The sequence below is a fragment of the Heterocephalus glaber genome, unplaced genomic scaffold (assembly GCF_053883595.1).
Source record: "Heterocephalus glaber isolate CG9 unplaced genomic scaffold, H.glaber_assembly_v1.0 deba00001431, whole genome shotgun sequence".
Taxonomy (NCBI): domain Eukaryota; kingdom Metazoa; phylum Chordata; class Mammalia; order Rodentia; family Bathyergidae; genus Heterocephalus; species Heterocephalus glaber.
Genome location: NW_028258295.1, coordinates 3,465,501 through 3,484,045, shown reverse-complemented (window position 1 = coordinate 3,484,045; position 18,545 = coordinate 3,465,501). Strand labels below are relative to the sequence as shown.

Below are 18,545 nucleotides of genomic sequence, written 5' to 3'. Positions count from 1 at the left end.
CTCACACTGTGTTTATTGACTGTATTGATTTATGATCTTCTTCGTTCATTGGCTGTAAAAATTCATGTCAACTCTTCCACACAGAACATGTCATGCAGGGTAACTTGAGTCTGTGTCATGGTCTCTCATTTTTCACTCAGAATAAACAGCTTTTGTTTCCCTTAAAACAAGGTCCTTATATTATATCAACACCTCACATATACTTCAAAGCAGTATAAAATCCATCATTTTTCCACTGTACTCTGCAGCTATGGAACATAAATACTGTCTTAAAGCTCTGTGTCTTCCATACCTTTAATTTCGTGGTCATTAAATAAAAAAGAAGGAATTGTATTGATTAATTATTGAGAAAGAGGACTGAAATTATAAACAATATCAGCATTTGGGATCATTATAAAGGCCATCTTATTCTTTAAGGATTGGAACCAGTTCCTTCCTGACACTTCCTCTTTCTGCTCAGAACCGGAGTTCCTCATTCTCTGCTGGGGACTTTCGGCTCTGAGTCAGCATCACCTCACTTCCCTAATCTTTGTCCAAGTGAAGATAAAGAACTCAGAGATACCCAGGGGAAGATAGGAGGTTGTTGACAATCCTTGGCCCCTCAAAGACCACTTGCTTGATGAAACACCCCCAAAGCCTCTAAAAGCTGTGAGCTGAAATAAACATTTCCTTTTTAAATTTGAGTATTGGGTATTTTGTCTCAGCAATGAGAAAAGTAACTAAAACACAGTGTTATTCACATACAATGCCCTGCCTCCTAAAAAAGAGAAAGTTCCTGAAATTTCATGAAAACAAAAACATAGAAGTCAACAGCATGCACTTCAGTACCATGTAGTCTTCCATTAAACGTTGACCATATTCATTACTGATTGTATGAATTTAGATATTAGCACTCATCTCCTATGGCTCTGGTCATGGTTAAAATGAGACGGACTTTGTAACATATGGAGTGTTATCACAAGCTCAATAATGTTCATGGTTTTGTCTCTGAATTACTCTAGAATAATATGATTTATCATGATTTTTAATGTTCACATATTTAACTCTAAATTCTTTGAGCAAGGCTAATTCATAATAAACTCTTAATAAAATGTTTAAATTAAAGCCTGAGAGCACCAGCCTGAGAACCAGATTCTGAGAATTGTTCTATTTAAGAATAAAATGAAAAATTGATAAATTTGGGAATATCAAATTTATTTTTAAAAATGACATGAAAAATGATTGCATTATAAATAATGGAGTCAACCATAATTGATTTTCTGTGACAAAATGAAAACTGCATTACTGCATGCTGAAAATGTTCAAATGGAAAGGAGAAAACAGTGTTGGAGGGGATGGAGGGAAAAAAGTTGAAACAAAGGTTTTGGAAATGGGGAGAGAAGGAGAGGTTGAAAGCTGGGGAGGGGAGTGGAGAAAAAAGAATTAAAGTATAGTATGTACAGTTATAAATTCCCTATGATGAATGTAATAAATTTGTATAACAAATATGTACTAATAAAAAGTAAAATTAAAATATTCTACATAATGTAGTCAACAAAAGCAAGAAGAAGCAAATGTGACTATATGAAACAAAAAAGTTTCTACACAGTAAATGAAGCATTCAACAAAGTTAAAAGCAACCAATTAAATAGGAGGATATATTTACAAACCATGTATTTGCTAAGGGCTAATATCCAAAATATATAAGAAATTCATGGAACTCACTAACAAAACTCAACAATGATGGGGTGCGCCACCACTCTCAGAGCAGAGGAGGAGGCTTCCAGGCCAAAGTACCACTACTTCCAGCACAGAGGGGAGGTGACCCACATGGATGCCAACACTCCCACCCTCAACCCCATGTAGAAATGAGAAGACATGTAAACAAGCATCAAATCCAGACTTCCAGATCAACTACAGCAACCCCACAGGGAAACAAGATGGAACACTCTGATACTCAACCACCTGGACTCCCTAAATTGACAGCAAAAGATGATCAGAAAAAAATGAAATCAGAAATAACTTATCAGATAACAGCAGAGATTGTGCCCATAGTGCAAGACATGATTAATAAATCAAGAGATGGCATGAGGAACATGATTGAATCCCAACAAAAGAAAAAAATGGAATCCATAAAACAGATGCAAACAGATTTCCAGGAGATTAAAAACTCCAGTGAAAGTCTGCACAGCAGAATGAGCTAATGTGAGGACAGAATTTCAGGTATAGAAGATAAGATTACAATTAGTACCAGGAAAAGAAATTTTTTTTTTTAATTCTAAGAGACCATGAGAAATCAATCCAGAAACTGCTAGATGATGCTAAGAAAAATAATATAAGACTCATTAGAGTCAATGAAGAAACAGGAGACAGTGCAAACAACATAAAAAATACTGTTCACAAAAATGATGGCAAAAAATTTCCCAAGCAGAGGAAAAGAACTTGACATACAGATAAGTGAGGCATGTAGGACTCCAACCAGCCTTCAGCAAAAAAAAATCTACACATAGGCATATAATTGTTAAGACTCCAGAAACCCAACAAAAGAACAAAGTCCTACAAGCAGTTAGAGAAAAGAAACAAATCACATAAAAAGGAAAATCCATCAGAATCAGAGCAGACTGCTCAATGCAAACCCTCAAGGCAAGAAGAGCTTGGAGTGACATATTCCAAGTCCTAAATGAAAACAGCCTCCAACCCAGGTTGATGTACCCTGCAAAATTATCTTTCAAAATTGATGGAGAAATAAGATACTTTCATGACAAAGACCACCTGAGGAACTTCATGAATGCCAAACCAGCACTCCAAAAAATCTTAGACAATATCCTAGGAAGACAACAAGGATCATGACCCCAGGGAACACAGCACAATGAATCCATTGGCCATGACAAAAAATTAAACGCAAAGGGGGAGAATATAACAAAAAGAAAAAGTCATGATAATGATGTCAATACATATCAGTTATAACCATCAATGTTAATGGTCTCAATTCACCAATCAAAACAAATAGACTGGCACAGTGGGTGAAGAAGCAAAATCCAACAATATGCTGCATACAAGAAACACACTTAATTCAAAAGGAAACTCATAGACTGAAAGTTAAAGGGTGGAAAACAATACTCCATGTGACAGGAATCTTAAAAAAAAGCAGGAGTAGCTATCCTCTTTGCAGATCAAGTAGATTTCAAACCAACACTGATTAAGAGAGACAAAGAAGGACACTACATCCTTGTAAAGGGAACAACCAAGAGGAAGAGATGACAATCATAAATATCTATGCACCAAATACTAGTGTGCCCAGCTATATAAAACAAATACTAACGGACATGAAAAGTCATATATGCACTAATACAATTGTAGTGGGGGACCTCAACACCCCACTGTCACAAATAGATAGACCAACTAGACTAAAAATAAGTAATGAAATACTAGAACTCAATCGAACTCCTGAACAAATGAACTTAACAGATGTTTACAGAGTCTTCCACCCCACAAAATCAGAATACACATTCTTCTCAGCTGCACATGGGTCATTCTCAAAAATAGACCACATACTCACACATAGAACATGTTTAAGTAAGTGCAAAGGAATTGAAATTATCCCCTCTATATTATCAGACCATAGTGCGACGAAATTGGAGATCCATAGCAAAAGAAACTGCAAAAATTTCATGAACACGTGGAAATTGAACAACACACTTCTGAATAACCAATGGGTCACAGAGGAAATTAAAGAAGAAATCAGACAGTTCCTTCAATTAAATGACAATGATAATACAACATATTGGAATCTATGGGACACAATGAAAGCAGTCTCATGAGGAAAATTCATAGCAGTGAATATGCATATTAGGAAAACAGAATGAGCCCAATTAAACAACCTGATGCTGAACCTCAAGCTTCTAGAAAAAGAAGAGCAGGACAACCCCAGAGCTCATACAAGGGAGGAAGTTATAAAGATCAGAGGAGAAATCAATGCAATGGAGACTAAAAGAATGATACAAAAAAATCAATGAAGCCAAGAGTTGGTTCTTCAAAAGAATCAACAAAGTTGACAAACCTTTAGCCAACCTTGTCAGAAAAAGGAAAGAAAAGGCCCAAATCCATGCAATTAGGAATGAAAAGGGTGAAATGACAACAGACTCAGCAGAAATCCAGAGGATCATCAATACCTACTTCCAGAACCTATACGCCAATAAGATGGACAACCCAGAAGAAATGGACAGATTCCTAGATACATATGAATTACCAAAGTTGAACGAAGAAGACCTAAAAACTCTGAACAACCCAATATCAACCAATGAAATTGGAAACATAATTAATAACTTATCAACTAAGAAAATCCCGGGCCCTGATGGCTTCACTGCTGAATTCTACAAGAAATTTAGAGAGGAACTGCTGCCACTACTGTTTAAACTCTTCAGTGAAATTGAAAGGGAAGCAATACTCCCAAATTCATTCCTGGAAGCAAGCATCACCTTGATCCCCAAAGCAGAGAAAGACCCAACTGAAAAAGAAAACTATAGGCCAATCTCACTAATGAACATAGATGCACAAATCCTTAATAAGAAAATGGCAAACAGAATGCAGAAGATCATCAAGAAGATCATACACCCTGATCAAGTGGGATTCATCCCAGGGATGCAGGGATGGTTCAGTGTATGAAAATCACTCAATGTAATAAACAATATCAATAGAGTCAAGGGCAAAAACCATATGATTATCTCCATAGATGCAGAAAAAGCATTTGACAAAATCCAACATGCATTTATGACAAAAACCCTACAAAAAATTGGAATAGATGGTCTCTACCTCAAACTGATAGAAGCCATCTATGAAAAACCAACAGCCAATATCATACTAAATGGTCAAAAACTGAAATCCTTCACACTCAAATCAGGAACAAGACAAGGATGTCCACTATCACCATTCTTGTTCAATATAGTTCTGGAAACATTAGCCACAGCAATTAGACAAGAGAAAGAAGTAAAAGGAATAAAGGTAGGAAATGAAGAAGTCAAATTGTCATTATTTGCAGATGACATGATACTCTATATAGAGCACCCCAAGAATGCCACCAAAAGCCTTCTAGACTTAATAACTAAATTCAGTCAAGTAGCTGGTTACAAGGTCAACACACAAAAATCAATAGCTTTCCTCTACACCAATGACAGACTCACTGAGAGAGAAATAGGGCAAATAATTCCTTTCACAATAGCATCCAAAAAACTGAAATACCTAGGAATCATCCTAACGAAAGAAATCAAAGACCTCTTCTCTGAAAACTATGGCACTCTGAAAAGAGAGATTGAAGATGATATCAGAAAATGGACAGACATCCCCTGCTCCTGGGTAGGAAGGATTAATATAGTGAAAATGGCCATACTTCCAAAACTGCTATATAGATTTAATGCAATACCAATTGAGATCCCAGCAGCATACTTCATGGACCTTGAGAAAACAATCCAAAAATTCATTTGGAACAAGAAGAGACCCAGAATAGCAAAAGCAATTCTAGGTAACAGAGACATGGCAGGGGGTATCAAAATCCCCAACCTGCAACTCTACTTCAAAGCTACTGTAATAAAAACAGCATGGTACTGGCAAAGAAACAGACCTGAGGATCAGTGGAACAGATTAGAAGATGCAGAAACAATGCTAGACACACTCAGCCATCTCATCTTTGATAAAGGAGCCAAACACCTTCACTGGAGGAAAGAAAACCTCTTTAATATATGGTGCTGGAAAGATTGGGTTTCAACTTGTCAAAGATTAAAACTAGACCTGTATCTCTCACCATGCACTAAACTAAAATCAAAATGGATGAAAGATCTAAATATTAAAATAGAAACTCTGAACCAGTTGGAACTGAGGTTAGGTAGAACCCTTGAAGACATCGGTGTAGGAAAAGATTTTATGAACAAAACCTCAGTTGCCTGTGAACTAGCACAAACAATCAACAAGTGGGATCTCTTCTTATTAAAAGGCTTCTGCACATCAAGAGAAACCACCAGCAGTGTGAAGAGACAACCCACAATGTGGGAAAAAATCTTCACCTGCTCTTCCTCAGACAAAGGTCTACTATCTCGAATCTATAAAGAATTTAAAAAGATCAGATCTCCCAAATTTAAAGACCCAATCCAAAAATGGGCATCTGAAATGAACAGACATTTCTCAGACAAAGAAGTAGAAATAGCAAATAAATACATGAAAAAATGTTCAACATCACTGCTTATTCGAGAGATGCAAATGAAAACAACACTGAGATTCCACTTCACTCCAGAAAGAATGGCTGCTATCATGAAATCAACCAATAACAAATGCTGGTGGGGCTGTGGGGAAAGAGGAACCCTGCTCCACTGCTGGTGGGAGTGTAGACTGATGCAACCACTGTGGAAATCAGTATGGAGATACCTCAAAGAACTAGGACTGGAAGTCCCATTTGACCCTGCTATTCCACTGCTGGAGATCTTCCCCAAAGAATTAAAAGAATCATACCACAGTGATATATGTGTGCCCATGTTCATAGCAGCACAGTTTGTAATAGCTAAAACTTGGAAACAGTCCAAATGCCCATCAACTGGAGACTGGATAAAGAAAATGTGTTTTTTTTATAAAATGTAGTACTACTCAGCCATAAAAAATGAGAAATTAGAGACATTTATAGCTAAGTGGATGCACATTGAGGCAATACTCTTAAGTGAAATAAATAGGACACAGATGAATAAATTCCAAATAGTTTCTCTGGTGTGAGAAACTGAAAGTGTAAATAAGGACTAAAATGTATAATAGGTAATGTGAAATAGGAAGAAAAGGGGCAAAGGGGAAGGAAGTGGGAGGGCTAGAGGAAAGGATAGAAGGGAATGGGATTAATATGAGAAAATGGAAATATAGGAACAAAATCTTTGTAAATAGGGAGGAATGGAGGGGTTGAAGGGAGGGCTGGGCAAGGGTGAAAAATAAGAACCAAGAGAGATTATGTAAAGGTGCAAATTTCCAATGATGAATGTCATTATCTTGTATACCTAAAATGTACCAATGATTAGAATGAATAATCGATAATGCAAAATAGGAAGAAAAGGTCCAAAGGGGTAGGGGTAGTGGGAGGGGCAGGGGAAAGGAAAGAGGGGAAAGCAAAAATGCTGAGAAATGGAAAAAATGGAAATAAAGTCTTTGTAAATAGGGAAGGGTGGAGGGCATAAAGGGGGGGCTAGGGAAAAAAAATAAGGTAAGAACTAAACTATAAAACTCAGAATAAAATATAAGACTAATTCTGTACAATGTTTTCAAGATATCACACAAAAACCACAAGTAACAAAAGAAAACATGTATTAGCAAGGCACAATCAAGATGCAAAACTTTTTTGAATAAAAAGCATTACTGGCAAGGTAAAAAATTTCAGACTAGTAGAATATATTTGCAAATCAGACATTTTATAATTCTCGTATCTAGGAATATGTAAATATCTCTATTTATATAAACCAAAAAATATTTACAAAACATTTACAAAAACAAAAGAATAAGTCCAATTAAAAATGAGCAAAAAATTTCAATAGACATTTATTTTCCAAAGAAGATACACAGATGGCCAAGAAGCATGTGAAATAATGTCCAGCATCATTAGTCACAGGGTAGTTCAAATGAAAACAATCATAAGATTCTACATTACAGCCACTAGGATGCTATAAAAATAATTTTTAAAAGTAAAAGGCATTGGCAAGGTTATGGTCAAACTGCAACTTCTGTAATGATAAGAATGTAAAAAGGCACAGATACAATTAAAAATAGTGCTTCATAAAGAAGTCCAATGAAGAATTACAATATGATACTGCAATTCTGCTAGTAGATATATACCCAAAAGAACTGAAAATAAGTGTTCAAAAAACACTGTACATACAGATGTTAATGATGACTGTGTTCACAATAATGAAAAGAAAGAAATAACCCAAAAACTATCCATCACTGATGATAAATAAATTGTAGTATTCCATAAATAAAATATTATTAAGTCATAAGAAGAAATACAATATAGATAACTCTTGAAAATATTATTTCAAAGAATCCCGCCATAAACACCATACACATGATTCCTTTTTGTCAAAATGTCTAGAATAGGCAAGTCTATAAGTATAGAAAGTACACTAGTGTTTGTCTAAGAACAAGGGTGATAAAAGTATAGTCAGATAATAGTTACAAAATATAAGAATTCTTTTTGTTTTGATAAAAATATTCTGAAACTGACTGTAGCAGTGATGATACGTAGCTGTAGATAAATTAAAAATTATCAAATTGCACACATTCCCTGAAGTAATTGTTTCACACATGTAAACATATTTAAAATATTATGGTGATTGAAAATCATTGGTACATTTTTAAAATCAGAAAATATATTCAAAATCCAATCACAGGTGTATACCATTCTCTACACCAAGACAGAAAGATAACACAGAGATAGACATTGACATAGATGATATAAATCATAGATGAAATGAGACTAAACAGGAGGTCAGAAACCACAGTTTGAATTGAATCACTAAATAGATTTAAGAAGAAAATTAAAAGTTTCATAATAATTATGTTTTCATAGAAGGAAAATGAGTCATTTCTGTTCAGTTTTTTGAGGGTCAAACATTTTGAAAGCTACTTATGTGAGATAAACATTATTTTAGAAAGTCCTGAAACTCTGGAATTCCAATTTAGTCCTTGATTGAATAAAAGCCAACCTCTAGTTCTTCTTTTAGAGTGCAAAAATCTTCATAAAGAAAGATGTTCACTTGACAGTAGATTTATGCTCAGATGTTTTGGTTAAATATATGAATATTACCTGACTTCTAAAATGTAAGACAGTTCGTTAATGTCATGCTTAAATCTGTGTGATTCACCAAATATTCACTCAGCGATAGAAATCAATGTAGGAAATTTAATGTACTATAGATACTTTGGCAATCTGAAGAATGTTCTATGCAAATTGTAAAGAATTTTTAGAAGTAAGTATATACTGTACAATTCTTACAATACAGAAGCAGCATTAACAGTAGGTTAAGCCTTTGGGATCACATCCTAGCTCAATAACTTTCTACCTCTGTAACACTGCACATGCCTTAACCTTGGTAAATATTTTCTGAGGATACTGAGATAATCATATGATCTATTTCAAATGAATATTATGTTATTTACACATGTCAGAGTCAGTAAGTGCATAGAACAATGTATGGTACATTGTAAGTATTGTAAGTATTTTAAAGAATAAATAATTGAATAAATATGCAGACATTAATCTCACTATAAACTATAGAATCACTATTTTGGCAGAAACTCCACTCAGTGGCCATACCAAATACAAGAGAAAATTTGCACCCCAAAGAATGGCAGGCAGAGTGGCAAAGAAAGACCATGACATGAAGCTCACTCCCACAAATGTGCAACCCTTGGCTCAGTGCCTTCCTCAGAGCCAAATTTACCTCCTTGTTTCTCAAGGAATAGATCAAGGGATTCAGGGAAGGGGTCACAATATTATTCAGCACCTGAACCACAGAATCCAGCCAGGGGCTGGAGGCAGGTCGCAGGTAAATGAGGACCACTGGGCCATAGAAGAGCAGGATGGAGATCAGGTGGTCACTACAGGTGGAGAAGGCTCTGCGCCTGCCTTCTGAGAAGTGGATTTTCAATATGGAGAGAGCAATTCGATTGTACGAAGTAAGGATAAGGAGAAAACACATGAGAGCAACCACCCTAACATTAGTGAAATCACCATCTGTGCTAGAGAGGTGTCTGCACAGGCCAGGGGCAGCACCAGGGGGATGTTACAGAAAAAACTGTGCACCTCACTGGGGCCAAAGTAGGGTAACCTGAAGATAAGGAACGTGAGCACAGATGCATGCAGGCAGCTCCCCAGCCAGGTGCCCAGAGTCATGCAGACACACACATGATGGCTCATGTACTGCACAGGGTGACAGATGGCAGCAAAGCAGTCATAGACCATCATGGTGTACAGAAAGCACTGGTTGCAACCCAGGAAGTGGTAGAAGAAGAGCTGGGAGTCACAGCCCTGGTAAGAGATGCTGTGGGTCTGCCCCATTAGGTAGACCATCATTTTGGGAGAACTCACTGTGGAGAAAAATATGTCAAATACTGACAAGATTCCCAGGAAGAAATACATGGGGGTGTGGAGGCTGGAGGAGGTGAGGATGGCCAGAAGAATGAGCAGGTTTCCCAGCAATGTGAGCGGGTAGACAGGCAGAAGGAGGACAAAGAGTGCATTCTCCACCCCAGTGGTGTGAGGGATTCCCATAAGGAGAAAGTCAGTTATTGCAGTATGCTTCCACATCCTCACTGTAGTTAGTCCTGAAAGATGGAAGAACAGCCTCGCAACTAATTATCTTGAACTGCAACCCAGGCCCTGGAACAACACAACCCAATACAGAAGGCATGTAATGATAACTATATGAAATTTAAATAACTTTAACTATATTGCTATGATTATTGCTTTTCTTAGATCCTGAAAAAATGCAGAAAATCTCCCTTCTCCATAATTTTGAATTAGTAATTACTACTTACTGAGAATCAAACTACTCAGGGCTCTTTAACCAAACCATAGAAGTCCTTTTTATACCATCCTTGCATCTTTGTTTGATGTTTCTTTTCTTTTAACAGATGAAAATAGGGCTAACAAAGTTCTAAGACATCTTAAAAATCATAGAACTTGCATTTAAATTTCAGGGTGTTTGCCTTTAAAATGTATGCTCAATTATAACTAAAGAGAATGAATATGTGTTCCGTTTAGAAATAAGCATTCTGAATTATATATATTATTTACTTTTCTGTTTTTATGTTCCCAAAAAGTAGGTAGGAAAGCATCATAAAAACTTACCTTTTTGATTGACAGTGATTAATATTTAAACAGTTTTATTGAGATATAATTCATAGGCCTTAAAGCTCAGCATTTTTTAAATGTACAACTGAGATATAATTCATTGGCCATAAAACTCAGCATTTTTAAGTGTCCAACTAAGTAAATATATACAGAGTATATATTTGAAGAGATGTATAGCTATTACCATGGTCTGATTTTAGAACATTTTCCTCACAGGAACAGTAATCTCATGCTCATTTATAAGAGGTGATAAAAAATACATATGTGAATTGTGTAAAATATTATTCATATATATTCTAATTGTCTACTTTCAGCTCATCATCTCAATTTTTATGAGTCACTATAAAAAGCAATACTGAATAAGTGAAAATCAGTTGGACATTGACATAATATATAATTAGTGATATACCCCAATCACATCTTTTTCAATAATTATAGTGCTGGGTATTTTGCTTTGCATCTAGATAATTCTAGTTATTAATTATTCAAAAGATTATACATAATTACTACCCTTTCAACTCTCTCCCTTTCTAGCTGTTTCTGTTTCACACACTCACACACTCACACACACACACACACACACGCCACCACCACCACCACCACCACCACCCCCCCCACCATTGACACAAATTAGGCCAAAACTTAAAGGAGTCCAAACATTGTAGAAACAGCGGTGACTTGTTCATTCTTTGATAAACTAAATCAAGCAAAGTTTTACTGAAGATAAAGGAATGCTTTCTTCAGTCCTTATCCAGAGACAATTGCTATTAGCTCTGACACTGGTTCAAGGAGTACCAGGATTTTGAAAGTTTAGAGTAAATTGGGAAAGTAGCTACAATGTAAGAAGCTCTGGGCAAAGTGCATAGAGGCAATGAGGAGCTATTATGAAAGATTTTTTGGCAGACTTCAGATGTTGAAAGGTAAGTTATCATTAAAATTATTTGTTCTTTTAAAAATAATGTATTCATTACAGTGGAGTTAGTGTCAATAGAAAGCCCTCCTTTCCTACAAAACAAAAATGTTCACCAATGGATCACTGTGATACAGTAACCATTTTGATGTATTTTGCAATCATTTTCATCAGAATTCATTTTTTTAAGATCCTATGTCATTAATTTTAAAAGAGCCATTTCAAGTCATTCCCAGTGGAACTCGTGAGCAATATGAGTGTTCACGCAACAAAGTTTGGAATTATAAGAGCTACAATAGAATAATATCCATGAGTTTTCTCTTCATGCAAGCACTCTGGGTCTCTAGTCATTTTCTAGGAGGCTTTTTTTCCCATGACATTGGCATTTTAATTTAAATCTGCCTTCACAGTCCCATTTTCTATTTTGTTCCAAGTTTGTTTCCATTATATGTTGACCATCTTTTCAATATCTGTATTCTCCAATATGTCTTACTCCATAACTGCAAAGATCATATACATCTTGTTCAGTACTATATCCTACTTGGCTAGTACTGTTTCTTATGAATAGTAAACTGCCAATAAATATTTGATGTCACCCTAGTGACTGGCTTTCTGACTCGACTAGGTTCCAGAACCTAGTGTTTAAAATGTTTAAAATGTTGAATAATAAAGTTTGAATTATGCAAAATTCCACAATGATGATATGAAAAGTTTCAAATTTTCTATTTCATAATGATGTAGTAATTATATTAATTAATTAAAAACTGTAAGCTGATAGAAGAAAGGGATTGTCACAGAGTGTGAAGTGCAGAGCAGGTATTAGGAAAATGATAGAAGCCAAACACCTACAAGATATGTGATTCTTACAAAGGCAGAGAGGAATATAGAAAAATCCCAAAGGAGACCATGGGAAAATACAAGTAGTTGTGGTTATGTTTTTAGCATCTAAAACAACCCAAAACAGAAAGAAGTGTTCCCATCAGAGTAATTTTAAATAAAGTGGAATTGTCTGTGGCAGTTGAAAACATCTTGATAAATTGTATGATACTCCCTTCAAAAGAAAGAGCATGAGTTTTCTCCTACTGTGTTCTGAACTTTGACTCCTAATTGCAAGAAAAGAAAAGCAGAAGTGGTGGCACATAATTCTGCAGACTTGTAGTGGAAGGTTCTTCAGAATCCTGCTTAAACTCACCGTGAGTTCAGCATCCTCTGTGATGTGAGGACACACAGGTGACTAAAAGAGAGGCCCCTGCAGTGCATGAGGAACTGAGGCCTCCTGCTAACAGCACCGCCCTGAGACACCTTGCCAGCAGACCCTACATCAGGTGACTGCCTCCCTGGGGGACAGAGTGACAGCAATGCGTGGGAGGTCCCAAGCTAGGACCACCCAGCTAAGCTGCCCCATATCTTTGACTATATGACACACTCTAAGGCAATAAGTCATTTTGTTCTAAGCTGCTAAGTTTGTGAATAAATTGGAACACGCCAACAGACATCTAATGTGATACTTAGTGCAAGGGATCCAGCAACATTCAAATATGAGAAATAAAGTTGTCCAAGAAGGACAATATGGTGTTGTTAGAAACTGTAGTGGTACATGAGTGCATAAAGGTGCTTAAAGTATACCATGAACAGCCCTGTATAGTTGCTCTAAATTTTGTCTTTATATGGGTCATTTGGCAAGCACTGTATACATTGGAAACTGGTTAGATACAGTGTTTAAAGTGAGTCCTGTAGTCAATGACTGAATGAATACATGGAACTGCCATGGGGTAGAAAGAAGCTAAAGTTATTCTTTTCCTATTCTTGCCCATTTCTGTGACCGTTAACCAGACTGCTGTCTACTTATACCCAATGTCATCACTATTGTCTATATGCGGTTACTCAACCTCCCTGTGCCTCAGCTCTCTCATATATAATTAAGGACACTAATCACATCTAGCTAACAGAGATGCAATTTAGACTCAGTTAATGTATAAAAATTAGTTACAATAATGAACAATGCATATAAAGGAAGATACAGAGACAGCTACCATTATACAGAATTTATGGTATTATAGTTCTTATTACTAGGATGCCACAGGTAAGGCTAAGGGTTCAGTTACTGGTTCAGATATCTTGAGTGTGAACATTTCTCTTTTTTATGTTACTTTGAAAGTGAAAGGAAAATATAATAGGATTTGCCTTGTAGGATTCTGTAATTAACTTAGTCAACACAGGTAAAGTATCCTTAATATTGTCATATAATAAACAGATTTTCAATGTCAGTTCTTATTCTGGGTGTTTAAGTGAATGAGTCTAATTAGATAGGTTCCAATCATGGAATTAATTTGATTAAATGTGAAAATATTCCAAATATAAATATCGCTATTATATCTTCAATTAATTAGAAATATATTACATTATCAAGAGATAGACAGTACCTAGAAAAGATAGTCATTTTTCATAAAATTCTTTTCTCTGAAAATTTACAAAATCCATGCTCATATTTTCTCCTAATAGATTAATGGTCATCTTCATCCATGACACATGCGGAATGAAATCCAACACCGAATTTTAGGATAGCCAAAGGAAATCAAATCCAAAATGTATGATTCTCTAATGGGACAATAAATTTAAATTCAAAGAAATTACAAGCTTAGTATGGTCAGAATAGAAATCTAAAGTGGAACAGCATTTGCTTAGGGAGGCCTTGTTAAACCAAATCCCAGGCACACTTACAGCTGGACTCCTAACTAAGCTATTGTCCAAGCCTCACCAGGTTCAGGCTAACCTTGTGTGCTGGGGTTGAACAGCAACCTCTGGAATGAAATCACTACCCTTCGTACAGTGCGTACAAACATCCTCAACTACAATCATGGCCAGGAAATTATGACTTACAGCACTTTATTTTAGATAAGCTGCACCAGCAAATTGCCCCCAGAAACATTATTTATTTTCCCTTGATCCATGCTGTAAATTTTTAAAATCCCACATTGCAATGCCTAAGAAACTATTTGCTGGAGTAAAATATTGCAGGACAATGAACTAGATAAGTACTGTTCCCAAGACCCCTTATCAGTCAAATTTCTTTATTTTTTCAGAGCCTGGAACATGGGATTGTATTCAGGTAACATCAAAATGTGGACAAATGATTTACTAATGTTTTTCTTTCAAGAGGAATAATGTTTAACTTGCAGGGAAATAAATGTTTATCTTAAAAATGTAGATATTGTGAGGCTATAAGTTTTTTGTCATCTCAAGAATATTCTGTCAGAAGAATTTAAAATAGGCCCTGTATGACAAAAACCTCACTCAGCATATAGCCTCCCTGCCCGTGGTCTACTTTTTTCCCCATAAAAGCCATTTGCAGGGCCGGGATTTAGCTCAGTGGTTTTGCTGCCTGCTGCACAAACACAAGGACCCGAGTTCAATCCCCAGTACCAAAAAAAAAAAAGCCATTTTCAGGTACATGAGATCCAGAAGATGGCCTTTGGGGGAAGTGATAGCCCCTTCTATGACCTCAGCAATCAGCACTTGAATAAAACATTTTCCTCCATCCAACTGTTCTCTGTTTAGTATTGGCTTTTGAGCTCTGAGCAGTCTTCCCAGGACTGGTAGCAATCTCATTTTCTTCCCTGGACTGACCAATCTGCTTATTACAAGGCAATTTAAACTCTCCCACACCATTCACAATTTTTGACAAGTATCTCATGTAATTAACCACCTCCTTGCACTTTCAGCCATAAAAACAGTCAGCATCTCCTAAGACACTGGTGTGCATCTTCATGGCTCCTTGATTCAGCTGTTACCAAGATGAATATTTCATGGTTCTCAACTAGGTCGTTTTTTTTTTTTCATGGATCCCAAATTTTTCTTTTTTTTTTCTTATATTCTTTTATTGGTACATTTTAGGTATACAACACAATTACATTTCTCACTGGGAACTTGTACCTTTACATGATGTATCTTGGTTCTTATTTTTTCCCCATTCCTAGTCCTCCCTTCACCCCCTCCACCCCTCCCTATTTTCAAAGATTTTATTTCCATTTTTTCCATTTCTCTTCATTTTTCCTTTTCCTTCTTTCCTTTCCCCTGCCCCTCCCACTACCCCTACCCCTTTGGACCTTTTCTTCCTATTTTGCATTATCGATTATTCATTCTAATCATTGGTACATTTTAGGTATACAATATAATGACATTCATCATTGGAAATTTGCACCTTTACATAATTCTCTCTTGGTTCTTATATTTCACCCTTGCCCAACCCTCCCTTCAACCCCTCCATTCCTCCCTATTTACAAAGATTTTGTTCCTATTTTTCCATTTTCTCATATTAATCCCATTCCCTTCTTTCCTTTCCCCTACCCCTCCCACTTCCCCTTCCCCTTTGCCCCTTTTCTTCCTATTTCACATTACCTATTATACATTTTAGTCCTTATTTACACTTTCAGTTTCTCACACCAGAGAAACTATTCCATATTTATACATGTGTGTCCTATTTATTTCACTTAAGAGTATTGCCTCAATGTGCATCCACTTAGCTGTAAATGTCTCTAATTTCTCATTTTTTATTGCTGAGCAGTACTCCATTTTATAAAAAAAAAAAAAATTTCTTTATTCAGTCTCCAGTTGATGGGCACTTGGGCAGTTTCCAAGTTTTAGCTATCACAAACTGTGCTGCTATGAACATGGGTGCACATATATCACTGTGGTATGATTCTTTTAATTCTTTGGGGAAGATCCCTTTCAGTCAACAATTTAAAGATATATTTACCAAACTACATTCCTACTTTGAAATTTCACACATTATCATACAATAGAACTTATTATCATACAGTAAACTTCATATGTTATCATATGGGTAATCTAAACAGAATTGCAGCAAGCACACACTGTGTGGACTAGAAGAAGTATGTTGTTTTAGAAAATTTCAAAAATGAGAAAGTGCTGGATTAATATGAAACACCCTCCTTGAAGGTGTAAATCTGTGTTGCCAGCCCAAAATTCTCTATGGTATAACTGTTATAACTGCCAAAAAAATAAGAGATATTAAATTTGCATAACTCAGCATATGACAGCTATACTCCTGGAGGAGTGGATCTGAAGCACCTCTCCAAGTAATTTGAGAGCGTGTTCCTATTCCTTATACCCTAGGAGAGTGGACAATTTGAACTAATACCTTTCTCAGGGCTAATTTCACATCTTTGTTTCTCAAGGAATAAATCAAAGGATTCAGGCAAGGAGTGATGACATTATTTAACACCTGAACTACAGCATCTAGCCAAGGGCTGGAAGCAGACCTAAGATAAATGAGAATCACAGGCCCATAGTAAAAGAAGATGGAGGTCAGGTGGGCACTGCAGGTGGAGAAGGCTTTGTGCCTGCCTTCTGAAGAACGGATTTTCGATATGGAGACAACAATGCGCACATAAGAAATGAGGATAAGGAGAAAACACATGAGAGCAACCACACCCACGTTGGTGAAACTCACCATCTGTGCTAGAGAAGTGTCTGCACAAGCCAGGGGCAGCACCACAGGGATATCACAGAAAAAGCTGTCCAGCTCATTGGGGCCACAATAGGATAACCTGAAGATGAAGAATATGAGGATACATCCATGGACACAGCCTCCCAGCCAAGTGCCCACTGTCAGGCCAGTACACACCCTGTGGCTCATGATGACCATGTATCTCATGGGGTGACAAATGGCCACAAAACGGTCATAGGCCATCACAGTATAGAGGAAACACTCCGTGCAGCCCAGGAAGTGGTAGAAGAAGACCTGAGAAACACAACCCTGGTAAGAGATGGTGCGGCTTTGCCCCACTAGGAAGACCATCATCTTGGGGGAATTCACAGAAGGGAAAAATATGTCAAACACGGACAGGTTTCCCAGGAAGAAATACATGGGGATATGGAGGTTGGAGGAAACCAGAATGGTGAGGAAGATGATAAGATTGCCCAGCAAAGTGAAAATGTAGAAGGTCAGGAAGAGAACAAATAGCATGGTCTCCAGCCCTTCTGTATTAGAAATTCCCAACAGGACAAACTCTGTCACGGGGGTGGAGTTCCCAGTGTTCATGTGTCCCGTGGTCCTGAAAAGCAGAGCAATATTATGCTGTAAGACCAAAGGAAGTGAGAATATCTTCCTGACAAAGCAGCTTTTATTTCAATCAGTGGCTCTATCCAAAAGAAGGAAAATGAGGGAAAAGGGCCTTTAATGAATCTGGTTTTGAGATAAATTAAGAAATGTGTCAAAGTTGAACCCAGTTTCTTCATATGCTAAATGAAAAAGTATTTTATTAATAATCTCCTATTGCTAATTTTATGTACATATTTTAAATCTAGTTTATTATCAAACCAATTGGTATATTTCCTCACAAAAAGTTGTGAATCCCATGAATTCTATTAGTGAATATCTGTACCACATGATCCTAAGAGGAAGCAGAATTATATTTTCTGAAACCCTGATTTCTCCTTTTTTGCATTTGCATTTTATTTTATTTTAATAAGCCCTATGTTGCTGATAGTTATAACTAATTTTCTTCCACTGTGATCATATATGCTCAATGAAAAAAATGGATAAATCTATTTGTACTACTTTTTAGATTGTTGCTCTGGAAACATTTCCTGTATTATTTCAATTTTTCCAAAAGTCATGCCATGGATAAAAATCTCAGTAAGTGGAATACAATGCAAGAATTGAGGTGAAAGAATCAGGGGCTCTTCATAAAGTTGCTGTCTTCAATCCCATAGCCAGGCCCCATGCAAGCCTAGGGCTCCTCCAGGTGTTTGAAAAGA

The 18,545-nt window shown here is 36.5% G+C and overlaps 2 pseudogenes; both read right to left on the bottom strand.

Annotated features, from left to right (window-relative positions):
• Positions 1-7,707: 7,707 nt before the first annotated feature.
• Positions 7,708-10,306, bottom strand: LOC101725158 (olfactory receptor 10D3-like; annotated as a pseudogene).
• Positions 10,307-16,880: 6,574 nt separating this feature from the next.
• LOC147827809 (putative olfactory receptor 10D4) lies at positions 16,881-17,826 on the bottom strand (annotated as a pseudogene).
• Positions 17,827-18,545: the final 719 nt, after the last annotated feature.